The 19,083-nt window shown below is 40.9% G+C and overlaps 1 protein-coding gene across 1 annotated transcript in view; it reads right to left on the bottom strand.

Moving 5' to 3' along the window:
* LOC126402309 (nuclear receptor coactivator 3-like) overlaps positions 1–19,083 on the bottom strand; it is a 96,377-nt gene that overhangs the window by 30,009 nt on the left and 47,285 nt on the right. The window contains exon 2 of the mRNA XM_050064189.1: positions 8,219–8,308. The gene's annotated coding sequence lies outside the window, so the exon portion shown is untranslated. The remainder of the gene's footprint in view (positions 1–8,218; positions 8,309–19,083) is intronic.

The following is a 19,083-nucleotide window of genomic DNA, read 5'->3' as shown; positions in this document are numbered from 1 at the left end:
CTGCCAGTGACCCCGGAGTTTGAAGCCCATTGGGAGCACAGCTCACCGGGAACCACAGGCTTTATGACAAAACCAGAGGAAACAGCTCCCCTCATAAACTAGAAAGCATGCAATCCAATCCCAGTAAAGTTCACATGCTTCAGGACAAACAAATATCCCCTTAATCAACACTTTGTTTCCACGACAAGGTGCCTCGAACACTTGAAAGCCAGGTTTCTATGACATTTACTGTAGATTTTCACAGTTCCCAGAGGATTTCTTGTTGACTCTCTGACCTTCCTGCTCGCCCCGCGGTCAGGCCAAAGTTTCCTCTCGCATACAGGAAGTATCAATGTTTATCTAAAGCCTGTTTCAGACATGGAATACATAACAATGCTGGTCTCATCTATCTGTACAACTGAAGTTGGTAACTTTTATAAAAATAACTTTTTGTTATATTTGCTGAAACTGTCACTATAACCAAACAGTAGCATATGACGATAGTGAAATAAGACAGGGTGTCTACAGATATAACCAAGTTAAATTGAAGACTTTTTAAAGGCCTTATATTAAGAAAACTTAATTCAAGACATTTTAAGACTTATTAAAGACCTGTTGGAAACAGTCGAGCTAAAGTGAAACACTGCCCACCTGCCAGTGAGTGCACTAAAACATGTTTATGAAAACATTTGACTCAAGAAATAGGCGATGCAATATCAGAATCTTGATTCATATTTAATCAGCGCTGCCTGCTTTGACTGCAGGTTATTAGCTTCAATTGACAGCTGTGTTCAAGGCTTCTCGGCTCTTTTCGTGAGCCATGGTAGATTCTAGCAAATGAAGTGGTGCGTCTTGAAACCTCGAAATGAGCTGGCATTTTTGCACTCCTGGTTCTCTCGTCTTAAAGTCAGTGGGTTTTTTGAATAGGTTTTGGTTAGACACCTGAAATAAGGTCTGTGGTTAACACAAGCTTAAGACACATATATTTTTAAGCTTTGATGGGTTTCAAAAACAGAGGTTGCCAACAAGTGGCTAGATGAGACTACAGAATGTCATCACGCAGAATACGACTTTACACCCTCATTGTAATGGTAACGTTTAAGTCATGTTTTGTTTTGTTTATTAAGATCCCCGTTAGCTTTTCATTGCAGCAGCTCTTCTTCCTGGGGTCTACACAGTTGCATAGTGACAATACAAAACATACACTCACATTACACAATACAATACACTAAATAACACACATGCACACACACAAATAATTAAATAAATAATAAATAAATCAGATAAATGTCATCATTTTACATACAATAGAAAAGAATGCCCATGAAACATTTACAAACCAAAGAACACTATTAATCAGTAAAGTTTCTTTTTAAATAATTTATTAAACCACATATATCATTTTGTTGTATAATATAATTTGGAGGTGAATTCAAATCTTGCATTGCTCAGTATCTTACTGTGCATTGGACTGATGTGGTTTTCGATTTTGGTCGTGAAACAGCCTCCAACAGCGTGCCTTGTTAAATAACTGTGTGTATGTGTGCTAAAGGACAGTTTTTTGGTAAAAAATAAAAGGAGTATTTGTTGTTATGACATTCCTAATGAAAACTATCAGCGAGTACAGCAATCTATTTTTCATATTCATGCATTTTAGTGACATGCAACTGCACTGTGGTTCGTTTATAACCTAATGTTAGCTTCTTACTTCTGGTGATCTCATTTATGCTTCAAAAATCGTGCAGGTGGTGTTAATTTGTGAAGATTATCTTGCTGAACAAAACGTGTAAGTATCATAAAAGTTTGTTTGCCACAGAGCTTATTTCTACAATAATCCAAAAAATCTGTGGAAAAATTCCATTGGCTTTCTGACGTGGAAACCAGGGCAACACTTCGGCTCTCTATAACATCTGAGGCACAAGAAGTTGAAGGATGAACCAGATTTTTTTTTCTGTCTCATGTACGTTTGTATGGATGTAGGGACAGTTTCAGCAAGAGTCATTTTTTAAAAATAAATATTACCAACAGCAGCTTTAAAGTGACGGCTTTCTGTCATTCAGATAAAAGTTTCTCTTACATAAATGTTCCTACAGACATCACAGGACGGATCTACAACACAAAAAGCGGCATAAAGTTTAGACTACTTTTGTTAACATGTTTTATGTAAAGCATTTTACTGAGTCAGATTCATTTCCTCCAAGCTGCTGGCATGTTGTGTATAAAGGTGTGTTTGTGTGACATTTCAGCCTCTACGGTTTCTGCTTTCAGTTCAGTTTTATTTCAGATGTATCACAAAATGTTTTATTGTAGCAAAAGAAAATGAAGTTTGCAAAGAGATTTTATTGTTTCCAACAATACCTCTGAAAAAGTTATGAAGAGTTTGTGGATTAAACATTAAATATTAACTTTTCATTTCATGGATATCAATCAGATAACATTTGTTCTCTAAAATCTGAAACTTGAATTAGCTCTGTTTTTAGTTCCTGTGAGGAGGGAGAACATTTTCACAGACAGCTCTGACTTTATATATTCCTGACACCCTTTAGGAATATGACTTTGCACTGAATGGTTGTTTTTCACTCTACGTGTGTGTATTTTTCGTGTACCTTAGTGTACACAATAATAATAAGATGCAATAAGAAGAGCGGTGCTTCAATAACACTGTTACAGTCATGGACTCCAGGGGAGCAGAATAAAAATGATGAACAGCATCTAAAAACTGAAAGCAAAAAAAAAAAAAGAAAAGGCAGTTTTGGAAGACAAAGTGGAGAGACGACAGACTTCCCACGACAGAGTGAGTCACAGCAGAAAAAAAAAAGAAAAAGCAAGGCAACAAACAAGAATGTGTCGGAAAGAGTTACTGAGAGCAGACGACGAGTGCACGGGAAAAACTGGCAAGAACAGACACAATTTAGATTTATCTTTAATCTGTGATGTACTTAGTCTGTACACAGGCAGGTTTATTTCTGTCTGAGCATCATCAGAAGCATCTCAGGTCCCCAGAGTGGATTCAGTCAAGCTTCATTCAGGGTCGAACTGAAACTCTTAGTGTACGTTGTGCACGAGAGAGCTTCAAGGTTACAAAGAAAGTTTTGTACATTTATTAAAAGCTAAAAAAAAAAAAAAATGGGAGCGTTGTCTGTGTAAAACAGTGGTTGGCTGAGTACGTTCATTCATCGCCTCTCAAACGCTGAGGTGGCAGAACTGTGGCGCTGGCTGCCATCAAACTTCCTGTGTGTTTGTTTGACGAGCGGCTCCATGCTTTCATTTTTAGCAGATAGGAAGGCAGAGGGAGGGGGTGAAAGGGGCGAAGGGGGAGGGAAGGTGACAGAGTTAGCAGGGCAGGCGTGCTCAGGCTGGATGATGCAAATAACCCCGCTGTCGCCTCCCCTCCTGCCTACCTGCCTGCCAGCAGCTGTTTCATAATCTCTGTTGACAAAACAGAGGCACGCGACCCAGCTCGGGCCATGTAAACTCACACTAATGCTCAAAGAGCTGCTCAAACCACGGACTGTCTTCACGTCTTCATGAAGGATAAAGAAGAAACTGGCTCCCAGCTCGACGTCTGATCTGATTCTGCTGATTTAAGTTGCTCTAACCCAGTAGAATAGAATTCGGGAATATTTTTCCCTTCTGTATATTCCCATTTTACTGTTTCGTTTCATGATATTGTCGATGGCCCTTAAGAGTCGAGATTCAGAAGAGCTTTATTGTCGCTGATTCTGAGTGACTTTGCACTTCATCGAAGAAACAACTGCAATGTCTTTGTCAAAGATATGAATTAATGTTTAATAAAATGCTGTAAACATATCAGCAAAAATTCATTGTGGTGTATAAATATTTTGTGTATTTATATGGATGGATCCAGGCTTATGCGACCGGCATTTGTGTGTATACTTGGGCCGTGTCTTACATATATTTACCACTGACCCTATAAAATGCTTTTTTTATAATGTCAAAAGATTTTGAATGTGCATCAACCTGTGACACAGCTATGGAATATCATGCAATTACAGACTGTCACTAAACATCGTGTGACTTTATGATTGATTAACATGTCTTGGGAGAGATCCTTTTAACGTAACGTCAACACATTTTTAAACAGATCAACGCAGAAGAGATGTGTCTTTGGGAATTCACTGTTTTCTTCAATAAAAATATCAATATGAAAAGTACTAAATATACAATCTAAAATTATAGCTGCTGCGCAGCGATGGTTCGGGTCTGGGCATTTTTAGGCAATTCTGAGCAACAAGCAGAAGAATTGGCTTGAACTCACAACCTCTGAGACTAAGAATCACTTTCTATCTCACTGAGCTAATTAGTCAGTGACAATTCATGTGTAGCTTCACAAATTGACTAAGCCAGACGTGCAGGTTTAGCAGCCGTCCATGCATGGAAAAGCAGATTTCAAACCACTGTAAAAAATTCAGTTATCGAAACAAAACTCTGAAAATACACATATTGCATCTAGACAGCATGGAGATGTTGGTAATTTGTTTGTAACAATGATTGATTTGCTGCATAAGTGAAAAGCTGATGTTTAAAATTGCCATTTTTACATTGACTCCAATTGTTCACATTAGAGTAAAATTCAAAATGCTGTCAAAAATTCAGTTTTTGAGATAAAATTCTGAAATTTACTACACATCATCTACCATGACTCTAGAATTTTGTCATTTTTTTCATGAACATTGAAGATTTATTTAGCAAGAATTGACATGTATATGTTTACAGTATTGTTTACAGTCAAACATTTTGATGCACTGTAGGCTCAATTTTTGATAAATCAAAAATCTGAGAAACATAGTTTTTGTAGGACAGTCTGAAGATGCTCTGTAGCAAGTTTGGTGTCAATTGGGCAAAAATTGTGGGAGGAGATAGGTTTAAGAAGTTTTACAGTTTTTGAAAAAGAGTGATGAACTTCATAATTTTTAATAGGTTTAAGTGTACAAAAGTTTCTTCAGTATTGGGGCTACAGTTTGATGAAAGTTGTGAAGTTGTAGCACGTATGGTTGATTTGTTATGAATTTTCAAAGTTTTGAACTTAAGACGCTTGCTGTAGCGCCACCATCAGGACTATTGGCTTGAGTTTACAGCTGAGGATATCTGGCATGAGACTGGACCTGTGTGCAAAGTTTGGTGAGTTTTCACCCATGGGAAGTATGATTTCCTCGGAAGAAGAAGAAGAAGAAGAAGAAGAATACCTAGGATTACAACAGTAGTATGATATATGAACTTCTAGATAAGTTAACGACACTATTTGTTTATATTATGGCCAACAGTTTGAATTAATTCAACTTCCTCTCTGAGCGACTTTGGCATTGTTGATGGTTGGGCTGCTTTATTCCATTAACTGTTTGGTCTTCAATATGTCAGATAATATCTAAACCCAGAGGCCAAGTTGACACATTATGAATAGCTTGTTTTATCTTATAAATATTCAGTTTTCTATCACAGACAACAAAGAAAACCAGCAGATATTCACATTTTAGAAACAGAAACAAAAGAATTTTAATGGCATTTTAGCTTAAAAGTGACTTAAATAATTAATAAATGATCAAAGTTGTTACGGATTTAGTTTCTGTCAATCAATTGCTAATGGCACTATTCTGGTTGCCATTTTTGTCTTCTAACTTCATAGTATTATTGTTATAATTTTATGTATATTTTTATCTATTAGAACATTTTACTGTTTGTAATGAAACAACGCACATGTGTGATGAAACTACTTGGTCTTTAGTCTCTTAATCTGTAAATAAACTGTACCTGTTCTCAATGTGTGCAGCATGGCACAGAAAGAAAGCAGTTTTGTTCCCATTATACTGAGTACTGTGTACAGAGAGACTGATTCATGCCGGTCAGAAGCACAAACCAGAGCTAAAGAAAAGTCAAAATGATTCACTGTTTCAACTGGGGACAAAACACTAGAACGCTGCACCACCGTTGCTGAGCTCATCCCAAACTGACCCCGAACCCAAAAGTAAATGTGATGTAACCTGTTGAATGTCTCATCAGGTTCCTACAAAGTGTGATCGTCGGGTTCAGCTGCAACTGAACTTTTATGTCCGCTAGGTATAAACATTTGGTCATGTTTGTGAGTGCGCACATGTGTGAGTGTGTGTATTTGTCTGTTCGCAGCTAATTTCACAAACTACTGGACCAATCAGCCTCATAATCTGTGAGCACATTTTTGACCGTATGCTCAAGGACCTCTCATGGTTGTGTTTGACTGTCTTATGCCATCACTGACTGCTGACTTCTCACTGTTCTTTACCAGTGGATAGGGGCCCCAAGTCCTCAACAAAATCACGTAGCAAAGCAAAGAGCAAAAAACATTTCGGGAAATTGTCTTGGCCAAAACAACTAGCCTTTCCTAGTTTGTTACAGGCCACATTTTGGCCTTAATAATGGCTCAAAAACTGACACCCACGGAAAAGTTTGATCTCATTCTGAACCAGAGCATCTGCTGATATGTTACGATCCACTAAAGTTAGGCACGATACAGGATGATTAAAAAAATCCTTGCCACCATCTTGACTGTAAGGAAGCCAGAAGGGACAACCCCATTGGGCCCACCTGTACTGTGTGCATTGTCTAGAGTGGCTGCCATCAGCTCCAGTGGCCGAGCCAGAACATGGCAGCCTGGTGGAGATCTGCACTCTACTGAGTTCTGTGACTGACTATTTTACACCAAAATGCTGAGACTCTCCACGTTTGATATACACAAGCTTGTACCTTTAACTTTTAATTAACAGAAACAGACACTTTCATTGGGGCTGCACAGTATATCACTTCTCTTATTGTCATCATGATGTCAACTTGCTTGATAAACACACTGTGAAAGAGTGCAAAATGGCACTAAGGGATTTTTTTTACTTAGTTGAAAGAGCATCAGTAAAAAAGGCTCTTTAAAATGTGACTATCATTCTTTTATTGGTGCCTTTTGTGTTTAGCTCTATGTTCAATTTGTTCAATGAAAAAATGCTGGAAGTAATTTTCTATTTTTTATAATTCAACAAGCCATTCGCTGTATTTTAACAGTATACTGAAAGCAGCAGAAAGGCAGAGCTGACAACACTTTAATATACACTCACCGGCCGTTTTATTAGTTACACCTGTTCAACTGCTCGTTAACACAAACAGTTAATCAGCCAATCACGTGGCAGCAACACAATGCATGCAGGCATGTAGACATGGTCAAGACGACCTGCAGAAGTTCAAACCGAGCATCAGAAAAGGGGAGAAAGGTGATTTAAGTGACTTTGAACGTGGCATGGTTGTTGGTGCCAGACGGGCTGGTCTGTCAGAAACTGCTGATCTACTGGGATTTTCATGCATGGATGTGCAGCTGACAAATCTGCAGCAACTGTGTGATGCTATCACGTCAATATGGACCAAAATCTCTGAGGAATGTTTCCAGCACCTTGTTGAATCTATGCCACGAAGAATTAAAGCAGTTCTGAAGGCAAAAGGGGCCCGACCCAGTACTAGCAAGGTGTACCTAATAAAGTGGCCAGTGAGTGTATGTGTGGTGAGCATGGACTTCTTGCTTTTTTACTTTAACTATTTGTGGAAAAATCCAGGGGCCAACTGCCTCCTCCTCATCTTCCTCCTCTCTAGTCATCCTCCTGTTCATGTCCACTACCTCCTCTGCCTCCTCCCCTCTCACACCTACCTCACTCTGCACACTATCACTCCTGCTATCTGTGCAACGCTTTGCAAAAGCATGTGTGACACTGCACGTGAACGAAAGAGAGAGTGCGGTTTGGTTAAGTCTGGGCACATTTATATATACGTGTGTGTGTATGTGTGTGTGTTGTTGTCACCTGCAGCCGGAGGTAAAAGATTAATGCTCTCTTTCAGCCTCTGTGGCAGGTAGAGCACAAAGAATAATTTGATTTCTCCTCCTGTCTCCCTGCTGCCTTCCCACTCTTCATTTTCTCATCTGCCTGAAAATCATCCGGCTCGACCCTCTTTGTTTCCCTCTTGTTACCACCATCGCCACCACTCCTTCCCCAAAAACTCTTCCACCTTCCCAAAAAAATCCGAACCTCAAACACAAAACACCTCCATAAAACATTTGCAACAGAGAACGCACACTGCTCTCCGCGTTTCAGCGTTCAGGTCAGGAGGATGTTGCAAGAATGTGGCAACAACAAGAAACTGTCTCTGGCAAACCGCTCAACCTAAACCCAGCAGGCCGTTACCATGCCAACCATATGGGATGTTAGCCCACCTTGTGACGGCGCCCGAGATGATGGACGATCAGATCCCCCCTCCCCTCACTCTGGGGGGTGTGGTCCTAATGTGAGCTGGTCAATGGAGTCTGCAGGGGGAAAAAAAGACAAAAAAAAGTTTATGTTCAACAGTGCATGTTCATCATGGAGATATTAATGAATAACAAAGCAGCATTATTAATCAGCGGCCTGGAGACACATGCACAGGAAGCTGCATTAACAGCTTAATGAGCAGGAGGAACTATGAGGGAGCCGTGCCTTTCGCTATGTGCTTTTGTCTTCATTACGGCTGCACGCGTACAGAAAAAAAAACCCTCACCATTGCTCCTGCGCATTTGCATTAACACACAGACCGCTCCCACAGCCAGACCGACCAACCACACACACGCACGCACGCACACACACACACGAAAAGGGATGTTGAGACACAAGTTTTACAGGAAGCCAAACCGCCGAAAACCTGAAAGTGACGACATGTGATCCACAATTCAGCCGCTTGCTCTAACTATAAAAGGTAAAAGAGAGCGCTTTTCCACTGAACGTGCACTCCTGATCCACGCAACTGGATTTAAAGCCTTTATTGGCAAATATCTCTCATGCTTTGTGGACTCTGAGCAAGATTACGAAAACAGACTATTAGGCTAAATCACCACTCTAATCCCAAAAGCACATAATAGGCTAATTTGTGTCCATTTAGATCCTGATAAGAAACAATGTGTGTGTACGTGTGTGTACGTGTGTGTGTGTGTGTGGGTGTGTGAGTGTTGACCACACTGAGTTGTTGTAGTAGCTCAAGTGTTCTGTCTGAACAATCATAAGAGTGTATCCCGTGGGGGTAAAGAGTGCGTAACCATGGAGAATGCTGGGCGTTTCCATGACACCCTGTCATCAGTGAAGCACGCCGCCAGGATGTCTCATGTTCATCTGTCACTGTGCCTCAATGTGTGTGTGTGTGTGTGTGTGTGTGTGTGTGTGTGTGTTTGTGTTTGTGTGTGTGTGTGTGAGATAGAGGTAAAATTTAGGTTAGTTTCCCTTTTTATTACCGGGATGTGTGAGAGCGTCGTCGTGTCACAGCGCACGTTTACAACCAAATATCTGGACACGCCTACACGAGCATGTGTGTGTGTGTGTTTGTATGGCTGACCTCATGCCCAGAGTGCCTTAGCTGTGTATGTTTACATGTGTGTGTGTGTTGGTGCGCCATTCACCGTCAGCGACTTGACCGCTGGCTGCACCCATGATTGGGAGCAGATGGGGGCTGTCGGTGGGTGTGTGTGTGTTAGGAGGAGGAGGAAGAGGAGAAGGAGGAGGAGGGGGTGCTCTAGTTTAGGTGATGTATGGACTCTCACACACCAACAAAGACCCTCCTTCAACCGATGTGTTTCCTATTAATTGAAAGGGGAGAAAAATAGAGCCAGAGAACGGCTGCTTAAGAGGGAAGAATTTATAGCTCCGCTGTGACAAAGAGTAACTGACTCCATTTTTTTTTGTGCAAAAGTTGAGAGTGAAAAAAAAAGTAGTTCTCCTCTCTGTGCACGAGCCGGAACAAGAGAGCCTTCAGTGCGATCATTACCGCTCTTTGTGCTCACTTTGACACAGCCGTGAAAACCGAAGTGAATAAAAATGGTAGTTAACGGCATGTGGCGTTGCTCATACCACCATAAAGCCTTGAATATAAAAGCAGTGTGAATGAGCTCAAGATGCAGAGGTTGAGTCTATGGAGAAATGTTAAGCTCGCAGTCGCGGCGGAGGCCTTTTCACGGTCTGCTCTCCAACTCTCAACACACGTCTGTTGTGCTCCTCAATTACTCGACACCAGAGAGTGAAACAACCTTTTACAGTGCATGTGCTTGATGCACTTGAGCAACACAATAAATATCTCACACCACAGCGTCTTCCTCTTGTTAAAGCAGCACACTTTAAAGGATGCAATAAAGATGCAGCCAGAGTTCACATTTTACTGTGGATGCTCATACAGAAGCCATTAACTTCATGAACTTGAGCTGCTCAGTATATCATCAACAGTGGAGAGGAGCTGATGAAGTGGCAGAGATCCCATCGCAGTGACAATTCTGCATTTCAAAGTCGCACAGACGTAAAAGCAGATTTCACTACATGGTCAGTTTGTTGTTGTGACTTGTGGGAGATTTCTTCCTCTTTCCATGTAACAATATTGCAGAACTCGCTGCTGATGAATCAATGTCTACTGGGCCTCAGAGGTGGGTGTGAGTCATGACAAAGTCTTAACCTTCATGTACCAAGTTACTGTGGTACGAATCAAGCAAGTCAAGTCGAGTCCCTTAAGCAAGACAAAACAAGTCTGAAGTGATGAGGGTTTGAAAATCCCATGTTTGCATCACCTAATATAATCCATTTTACGTTTGTGCCATTTATTTAGAACAACACTGGGATGGATCCCTCTGATCTAGATACAAACTTTTCAAGCTAACAAAATCTGGATAACCAGTGCTCTAACTGGGACAACATATCACAATGTAGCCACAAGCTACGTAAAGAACAACAGGTGGAGGAGCCAACGTGGAGTCATTTTAAGGGTTTTCATTGCAGAGACAGAAAACAGCATGGCGTATCATTGTACTGTACATACATCAATGCGTCAATCCATCCATTTTCAACCCCTAATCCAAAGCTGGGTCATGGGGGCAGCAGGCAGAGTAAAGCACCCCAGCCGTCCCTCTCCCCAGCAACGCTTTCCAGCTCCTCCTGGGGGACCTCAAGGTGTTCCCAGGCCAGATGAGATATATAATCCCTCCAGTGTGTTCTGGGTCTGCCCCGGGCCTCCTACCAGTTGGACGTGCCTGGAACACCTCTAACGGGAGGCACCTAGGAGGCATCTGATCAGATGCCTGAACCACCTCAACTGACCCCTTTCGACATGAAGGAGCAGCGGCTCTACTCCGAGCTCCCTCCGATTGTCTAAGCTCCTTACCCTATCTCCAAGGCTGAGTCCAGCCACCCTTCTGAGGAAACTCATTTCGGCCACTTGTAGCTGCGACCTCATTCTTTCGGTCACTAACCAGAGCTCATGACCATAGGTGAGGGTTGGGACATAGATGGACCAGTAAATCGAAAGCTTTGCCTACAGGCTCAGCTCTCTCTTACCACAGCAATCCGGCGCAGCGCCAGTATCACTGTGAACGCCACACCAATATATAAAGTATTAAATGAAAGTTGAAATTCAGTCCAATTCCACCCTTCTGCTGTGATCAAAATAATTCTGGTTTTCCTTATCAAAGTTATCCCAATCCTACTAAAGAGTTTTAACAACACATTCAGAAGTTTTGATCCAGATCAAAACCGAGACTGGATTTTTGATTTAGTCTAGTGTCAGAATCCTTTCTTTCTTCTTGAACAGCCCATTTGCAAAATGTGATCCAATCCAGGAGCTGAAATCTGACTAGAATTCTTCTGAACAGCTGGGCCCTGATGATCAGCCAATAAACCAATCAGCTGATAAGTAAGCTAAAAAAAAGACACATTCCTGGACCTTTCTGCAGACTTTGCACACCACTGTTCTCCTCTGACTAACTTCATCAACAACATTATCCTTGAATTTAAATTTCACTAGCCCCCTCAATGACAGCTGCCTTATATGTTGCCTCTGCTGGTCTGTCACGTCCAAATATGTTGCCAGATTTGCGTGTACTGCAAGTCCTCAATTTTACAACTAAAGTTTGATTCTAGTCGATACACGTGACTTGAGTCCCTCACCTCTGCTGGGCCTCTAAGTCACTGAGTTGCCCCTTTATAATAACTACCTTAAAATTGAGGATTTCTAGACCTCTGTTGAAGCTGATAATTCAACTTAATTTAATGTTGGATTCAATTGTTTGGAGGGATAAATGTGTCAAAAGTCATAATAAAACACGTAACAAACAGGAAAAACTGCATCACACATTGACTAAAAAGGGACTTGAGGAACTATTTGTTTAACAAACCACCAAACTATGTTGTCGTCAAGCCTGTGAACTGATTCAACAAGAATGAAAGAAAAACCTTTTGTGTTGTTAGGTGTTTCTGTCACTTAATCTGAATGCAGCAGGAACTGAATACGAAGGAAAAGACACTTTCTCAACGTGTTAGTGATGAGTGTAAAGTTGCACACAGCTGAGAAACAGCCCTGATAAGATAAAGATGGTAAAAACACACACACATGTCCTCATCTGTCACCTTCAGCTAAACCAGGAAGAAAACTGAGAGCCACGTGCAACAACTGTGAGAGAGAGAGAGACAACAATGTTCTTTCTTCTGGTGACAGTCCATTTCAAACTGTTTCAGACTTATCAGTCAGCGTGTGATGTTTCTCAGGATACATTCAAGACTTCATACCTGTGGTGACAAAATGGAATCCTAACTGGACCCTGTTAGAATGAAGCTAAGTGGCCCTGTGTTAAAAAAGTCCAGTAGGAGATATAAATCCTAGAGTACAAAGGCTTCTCAGACTTAAAAACGCAGCGTAGTGGTTTATAAAAGTATGACACGGGATCTAAAAAACTGCGGCTAAGTTATCACTGAGCAATCATTTTATCTTTCATTGCTGCGATTGTGAGGTAAACGATTGAAATACGGTGTTTCATGTTGCAAACTAATCTTACCAGAAATGTGTGCTTGGCAAACGTAGTGCCTTCCCAGGTGACGTGTTGCAGAAAAAGTTGAGTATGTTCTGCTCGATTAAATAAGTGAGCAGACTGCGATATTTGGTCGGTCTGAACACAATTTACTTTGGTTGATTTTGGTTTCTAAGAAACAAGAGGCCTCGTGAAGACCTTTAGCTTGCTAGCACGAAAACAAAAACAATAACAACATTGGTAATAAAAGAAAGTGAGTCCTTTTATGGCGGCAAATTGCTGCTCAACAGTGGTGAATAAAACTTTATTGTAGGATGGTAAGCAAGGCACGGCACAGGACACTGCTTCAACCAAAACCAAACATGGCTCTTTGAATCCAGTATCAAATCCTCTTATTGAACCCAAATCCTTTTAAATCTCTTATCAAATCTGATTAGGTTTAGCCTGCACCATTTGCTATTAACTTAAGTTACACATAACTAAAACCCAAGGATAGACTGATATTAGCTCATTGCAGATATATTGAACCAGTGCGTATGTCCGCCACATAGAAATACCAAAACTAGATTTGAGGTTACTAAGAATGAGTTTCTCGTTTACTGTACAATGTCAGTGTGTCTAGGCCATCATTTGTCTGTTAAACAATTCCATCAGTCGATAGATCTTTATCAGATTTTTTTAAACTCCCAAATATCGATATCGGTATCTGCCTCAAAACATTCAGTTTAAGTTGTTTGCTCTTTGTTCATTAAAAAAACAGAGAGAAAAAAGTTTCAACGAGAGGTTTTGTTTGGGTCGCCAGCCCGGTGAACGCTAAAATAAGTTTTATTTGCGTCTAATTATTTGTGCTAATGGAAGTACACTGGGTCTGATCCAACAGAGACTGCTGAACAATCAGTTGCAGGAATAATTCAACACTGTGAGCAATCCGCTTTCTTTCCGAGAGTAAGATGAGGAGATAGAGGCCATGCTGGTATCGGTCTGGTAAATATGCATTTGGAGACTGGAGGAGTAACTTATGCTTAGGTCCCATGGATGTGTTACACTATGGAGGAAGAGCAGCAAAAACTGAAAAGTATGACCAGAGATTTCTTGGCTTGGACTGACGACGAGGTGGAACTGTTTCAGAAAGTAACATGAGGACAGCATATCTCTCAGCTATGGCAACCATTCATGTCCTATTTATCGAGAATGGCCTCAAGTGTTTGCATGTATGTATATGCTTGTTTATAATGGTTTGTACAAACAACATATGTGTACTTGACTTATACTATGTGTATATGTACACTCACCAGCCACTTTATTAGGTACACCTTGGTAGAACCAGGTTGGACCCCCGTTAATTCTTTGTTGCACAGATTCAACAAGGTGCTGGAAACATTCCTCAGAGATTGTGGTCCATACTGACATGATAGCATCACGCAGATGTGCAGATTTGTCGGCTTACTTAGGTGTATTACAAAAGGTACGTAGACCTAGATATAATGTTTTGACTTGACACGTTGTGACATATAAAACTCAATCAGGAAGCGAACATGTGTGTCTGCATCATCATTTTTAAAAATCCAAATTTAAATGCAGTCCTGGAGTTTTTAAACTAAAATGGGGTCACCAGTGTGAACAAAAGTCTCTGTGTAGGGGTTCAAAACCGACTGAACAGTGTGGACATTTCAAAACAAAAACATATCAGTGTGGATGAAGCCTTAAACACACCCTTTAAATAAGAATTCATGTCCAGCCAAAAGGATCTGTGCCTTTAAGAAACATCTTCAGGCGACTGATAGGCAAATGAAATTCAGGCACATCCATTAGTTGTGTCTTTGTGAGCTTTAATCTTTTCCCTCTTCTTCTCACTGTCTCTCTTTTTCATGACAGGATTTTTCTCTCCATGTGTCCGTCTTCTGTAATGACTATGAATAAGGGAAATTGTGTGCGCCGGCCAGCATACACAACAGCACAGTGAAGAACGCATAAAAGTACATTGTGTGTGAGTGTGTGTGTACTCTGGGTAACTCCGCTTTAGTTTTGCTCTCGCCCAGACCCCTCCAACAAATCCAGCACTCACACTGGAGCAAAATAGGAGCCAAGCCACATCTTGGCACCTCGCCTCCCCTTAAACAAATCAGACCACAGAGGCTAATAAAAAACTCCAAGTCCAAAGCTCGCCTCCTCAGACGAGGGGGTACCAAAGAGGGGAGCCATTCTCAGCTACCCCGCTCCGTCTCAAATGAACTCGTACAAGACAGAGCGCCGCTTTTCAGCTCGGACAAAAAGTGCCAGTCTCTCCACTGTCTCCATCATCCCGACCCCCTTTTCTTTGCTGTTAAATGGCCTTTTGATGTTATATTGTTCTTAACTAGCCTCGCTTAAAAAAAAACACTCATTGAAAACAAATTGCTTCTTAGTTCAGTGACAAAGTGAGCGTGAACTTTCCATCTTTAGACCAATTACCACTATCATAGCACACAGCCTGCTGCTTCAAACTTCACACTTCAGAGCAGAGGGATAAGAGGGGGAGGAGGATGAAGAAAAGCAGTGGGAAAGCGTCTGGCTCAGGGCAGAAATAGGCCAGGCAGGTCTAAAAACTAAAACTCATCCAGCCATCCAGGGTGTGTCTGCTGTAGGCTGCCATCAAACATGCATCTACATATTCAAAAAAGGAAACAGGCGTTTGCATGAGTCATCCTTTCCAAGAAGGTAGAGGAAACCAGACTCGCAGCACAGATGCACCACGCTGCAGCGTAAAAGTACACAACAATGAATCTGCAGTCACACCAGCAGCTAACTAAACTCTCACAGAGGACGAGCCGTAAAGAGAAATGAAAGAAAAATTATTGTATTAGGGTTTTTTGTAATAATAGCTCAAGGCTACTTTAAAATGACTTTACAGTGCAACATCTGTTTTGAGTACGGGCTGACACTCAATGTAATAAAACAGGCAATTTTCTTCTCTTAGAATTCACAGAGTATCAAATACTGTAAGACCACGTTTGAAGATCAAAAAATGAGGGGATCACTGCACACACGCACCGCTACTCCTCAACACAGCTTCATTTCTGTTTGTATTCTTACTCCTCCTGATGAACTTAGTTTGTCTGCAACTGAAGTGACAAAACTTGTGCTACCAGACTGGGGTTATCTGCAGCTTTGTGAGTCTGTAAAGCTCATTTATCCCTGTTATTGGGTCCAGTGTTGAGCAAATATATGGATAGTATGGACACAGTATAAAGAGCAAAGTCACAGTAGTGGAAGTTACGCTTACTAATTACATTTACATAAACTAGTGGAGTGTAACTGAGGATAGAGCAGGCTTTTGCATCTTGCATCTTGGTGTGTTTGTCGGTCTGTCCGTCCACCACTTTGTACCACAATAAAATATCTCAAAAGCTATTTTATGGATAGCCATTTAATTTTGTACCAACATTCATCATCCCCAGAGGATGAATCTGAACTCTACTGCCATCATGAGGCTCACATTTGTGGTTTTGGCTGAAATATATCAGCAACTTTTGGATGGATTGCCATTTCATGTTCCCTTAACATTGGATTTTAATCACTTAAGGGATCACTTAACTTTCCATATGACTCGATCATCAGGTAAAACAACTCAGTTAAAAGCCTTGTCCCAATTAAACGCCTAGTCTCTTTTACTAGCTGGTGTGGCTATACATTTTGCCGAATAAAGGCCTGTCTCAATTAGACGCCTGGTCTGGTTGGATGTATAAAACAGGTTGTTGGCTACCTCAAATTATGTGTTGCTTAATATGTATGAAGAGTTTTGCCTGTTGTAATGCACACCAGAAAAAATTAACATGTTTACTTTAAAAGTATTTTGTTATTAACATCATTGTCATTGATTTTTCAGTGCAGCAACAATACTCCATTACCACCTCCCTCACTGCTGAGAACTGACCTAAATATGAGCTAAACTGACTACAAACTTTTATAAATAGAATATGAGGATTAAAAAACAGCTTCTATTGCTTTCCTTTGATTAGTGATCACAGTGTCAGTCCCATGATTCATTCTGAGATGTCCTGAAATAGAATTAAGGACCTGCAGGAGGAAACACCACTCCGCCTCACATCATCAGCGACACCTTGTCCTTTATTGTCTTGTACTGGGGACACTCAGTACGTTTATATGACATAAAATAAACTGATTTATTGTGTTAGTCCGACTAAAACTGGACTTTTGAAATACATATTAACATGTTAGCCTGACTGAAATTGTACTAAATTGAATTTCTCAAAGCTGGGCTAAGACAAGCATCTGCTTTTAATATGTTCAACATTCCCTAAGTTTTTCCTTTAATTTGTCACCTGTCAGTAACACGATACACATAAAACATATCGCTCGTTTTCCTTTGTCAAAACTACGTTAACCTGCATCACAAGTGCAGAGTGTTAACATTGACACTGTGTTTGTGTGTACAGTAAATTAGTGTTTCGACAGTTTGACGTCCTGCAACAGAAGAAAGTCTCCGTGTTACCTTCATGAACATTCTCCATTAACGTAAGCTACACAGTATCACTGTAAACGAGGGCTGACAGAGGTCATTAAATAGCTTTACTGAACTGTAATCTCCCATTTCAGTCAAACCCTGACAAGCATAAACGTGCATGTTATCAACAACAGCTCCCACTACGTCGTGTGAACCCATCCACGTGCCAAACATGTAGAGAGGAGAGAAGCTATATGAAGGGACGGACACTTCCTGGTGTGTTAAGTGAGGACAGTGGTGTTGCTGAGCAAACAAACAGCCCTGATAAGATAAGGACAGTAAACCACACATGTCCTCATGTGTCTCTCTCAGCTGCACCAGGACGAAAACAGTCACACGTGGACTCGTTTTGTGAATGTGTGTGATGCAAGGTGTGAAGAAACCTCAGGGTCAGATCGCGTACAGGGAGCGTTTCCAGTGCAACATGTATCAAAGTCACAGTCTAAACATGCCTGCATAGTCAAGCAGAGAACTGGGTTAAATAAAACGCCTCATTGGAAGCCATCAATTATGCAGGAGCTGTACATTATCATAACATAGGGGAACATTTCTGTGAGTTAATTAACAATGAACCGAGAGGCAAGGCTGTCATATCTGAGAGCGATGAATGACTGGAGCTTTGGTAAATACTTAAAACATTCTTGTCATCACAAAGAGTAAATTACCTAGTTACAGGCCTCATGGGGTAGAGAGAGAAATGCAATGAGACTGCAGGAAAACAGTTGTCACCTGCTTTGAGTTACCGCTTGTGAGATGAATTAGAAATGACTACGTTTACATTCACACTAATTTTACACCATTATACCAAACATGGCAGCACTCTGAATTTGACACGGGTCACGTTAACAGCATATTCTATTTCAATCTTTGAAAGCAGGCCTTTTTCCAAATTTAGCATTTTCCAATTAAGACATGTGGGATATGCAGGTTTGGGGTTTTAATAGCATTCTTTGGACATGTACACAGTACATTCAGAATATACATCTTAGTTGTGGGTTTTTTCCAGAGTTTGCCACACACAGCCTCGTGTCTGTTTACGGTCAGCTCTGTGCGTCGTCATGGATGCACTGTACACAAAACAACTCACACACAGTTTGTAAGGCTGGGGTAAAGATGCATGCTCAAAGGAAAAGCCCACAGGAATGAGGAAGGAATGAAAGAGGAAGGCTGTGTTTGCACGGTCCAACATGTCCGCCACCGATAGGAAAAAAATCCTACTTTGATGCAAAGAAGCAGCTGTTCCACTTTTCTATATTTTGACGAAATAAACGACACGTTAGGGCATGTTAATCGGAGTAAGCACGACGGTAGGCTATACTGGAATATTCATTTTCATTAGACATATAAACAGCTTAGTAGCAATAAGGGCAAAAAACGATTATTTTGTGCATGTTAACATAGTCAACAAGTCGGTGAAGATTCTCAGTCATCCAGGTCATGGTAATCAAAAGTGCTGTATTGTAGGCAACTGGACTTGCTGGGGTTTCTTGAAGACGTTTCGCCTCTCATCCAAGAAGCTTCCTCAGCAACTGAAGAGGTGAAACGTCTTTAAGAACTCAAGCAAGTCCAGTTCAATCAATCAATCAATCAATCAATCAATCAATTTTATTTATAAAGCCCAATATCACAAATCACAATTTGCCTCACAGGGCTTTACAGCATACGACATCCCTCTGTCCTTATGACCCTCGCAGCGGATAAGGAAAAACTCCCAAAAAAAACCCCTTTAACGGGGAAAAAAAACGGTAGAAACCTCAGGAAGAGCAACTGA

Source organism: Epinephelus moara, chromosome 16 (genome assembly GCF_006386435.1).
Source record: "Epinephelus moara isolate mb chromosome 16, YSFRI_EMoa_1.0, whole genome shotgun sequence".
Taxonomy (NCBI): Eukaryota; Metazoa; Chordata; class Actinopteri; order Perciformes; family Serranidae; genus Epinephelus; species Epinephelus moara.
Note: the sequence above shows the minus strand (reverse complement) of the source record. Positions and strands in the feature narration are given on the sequence as shown.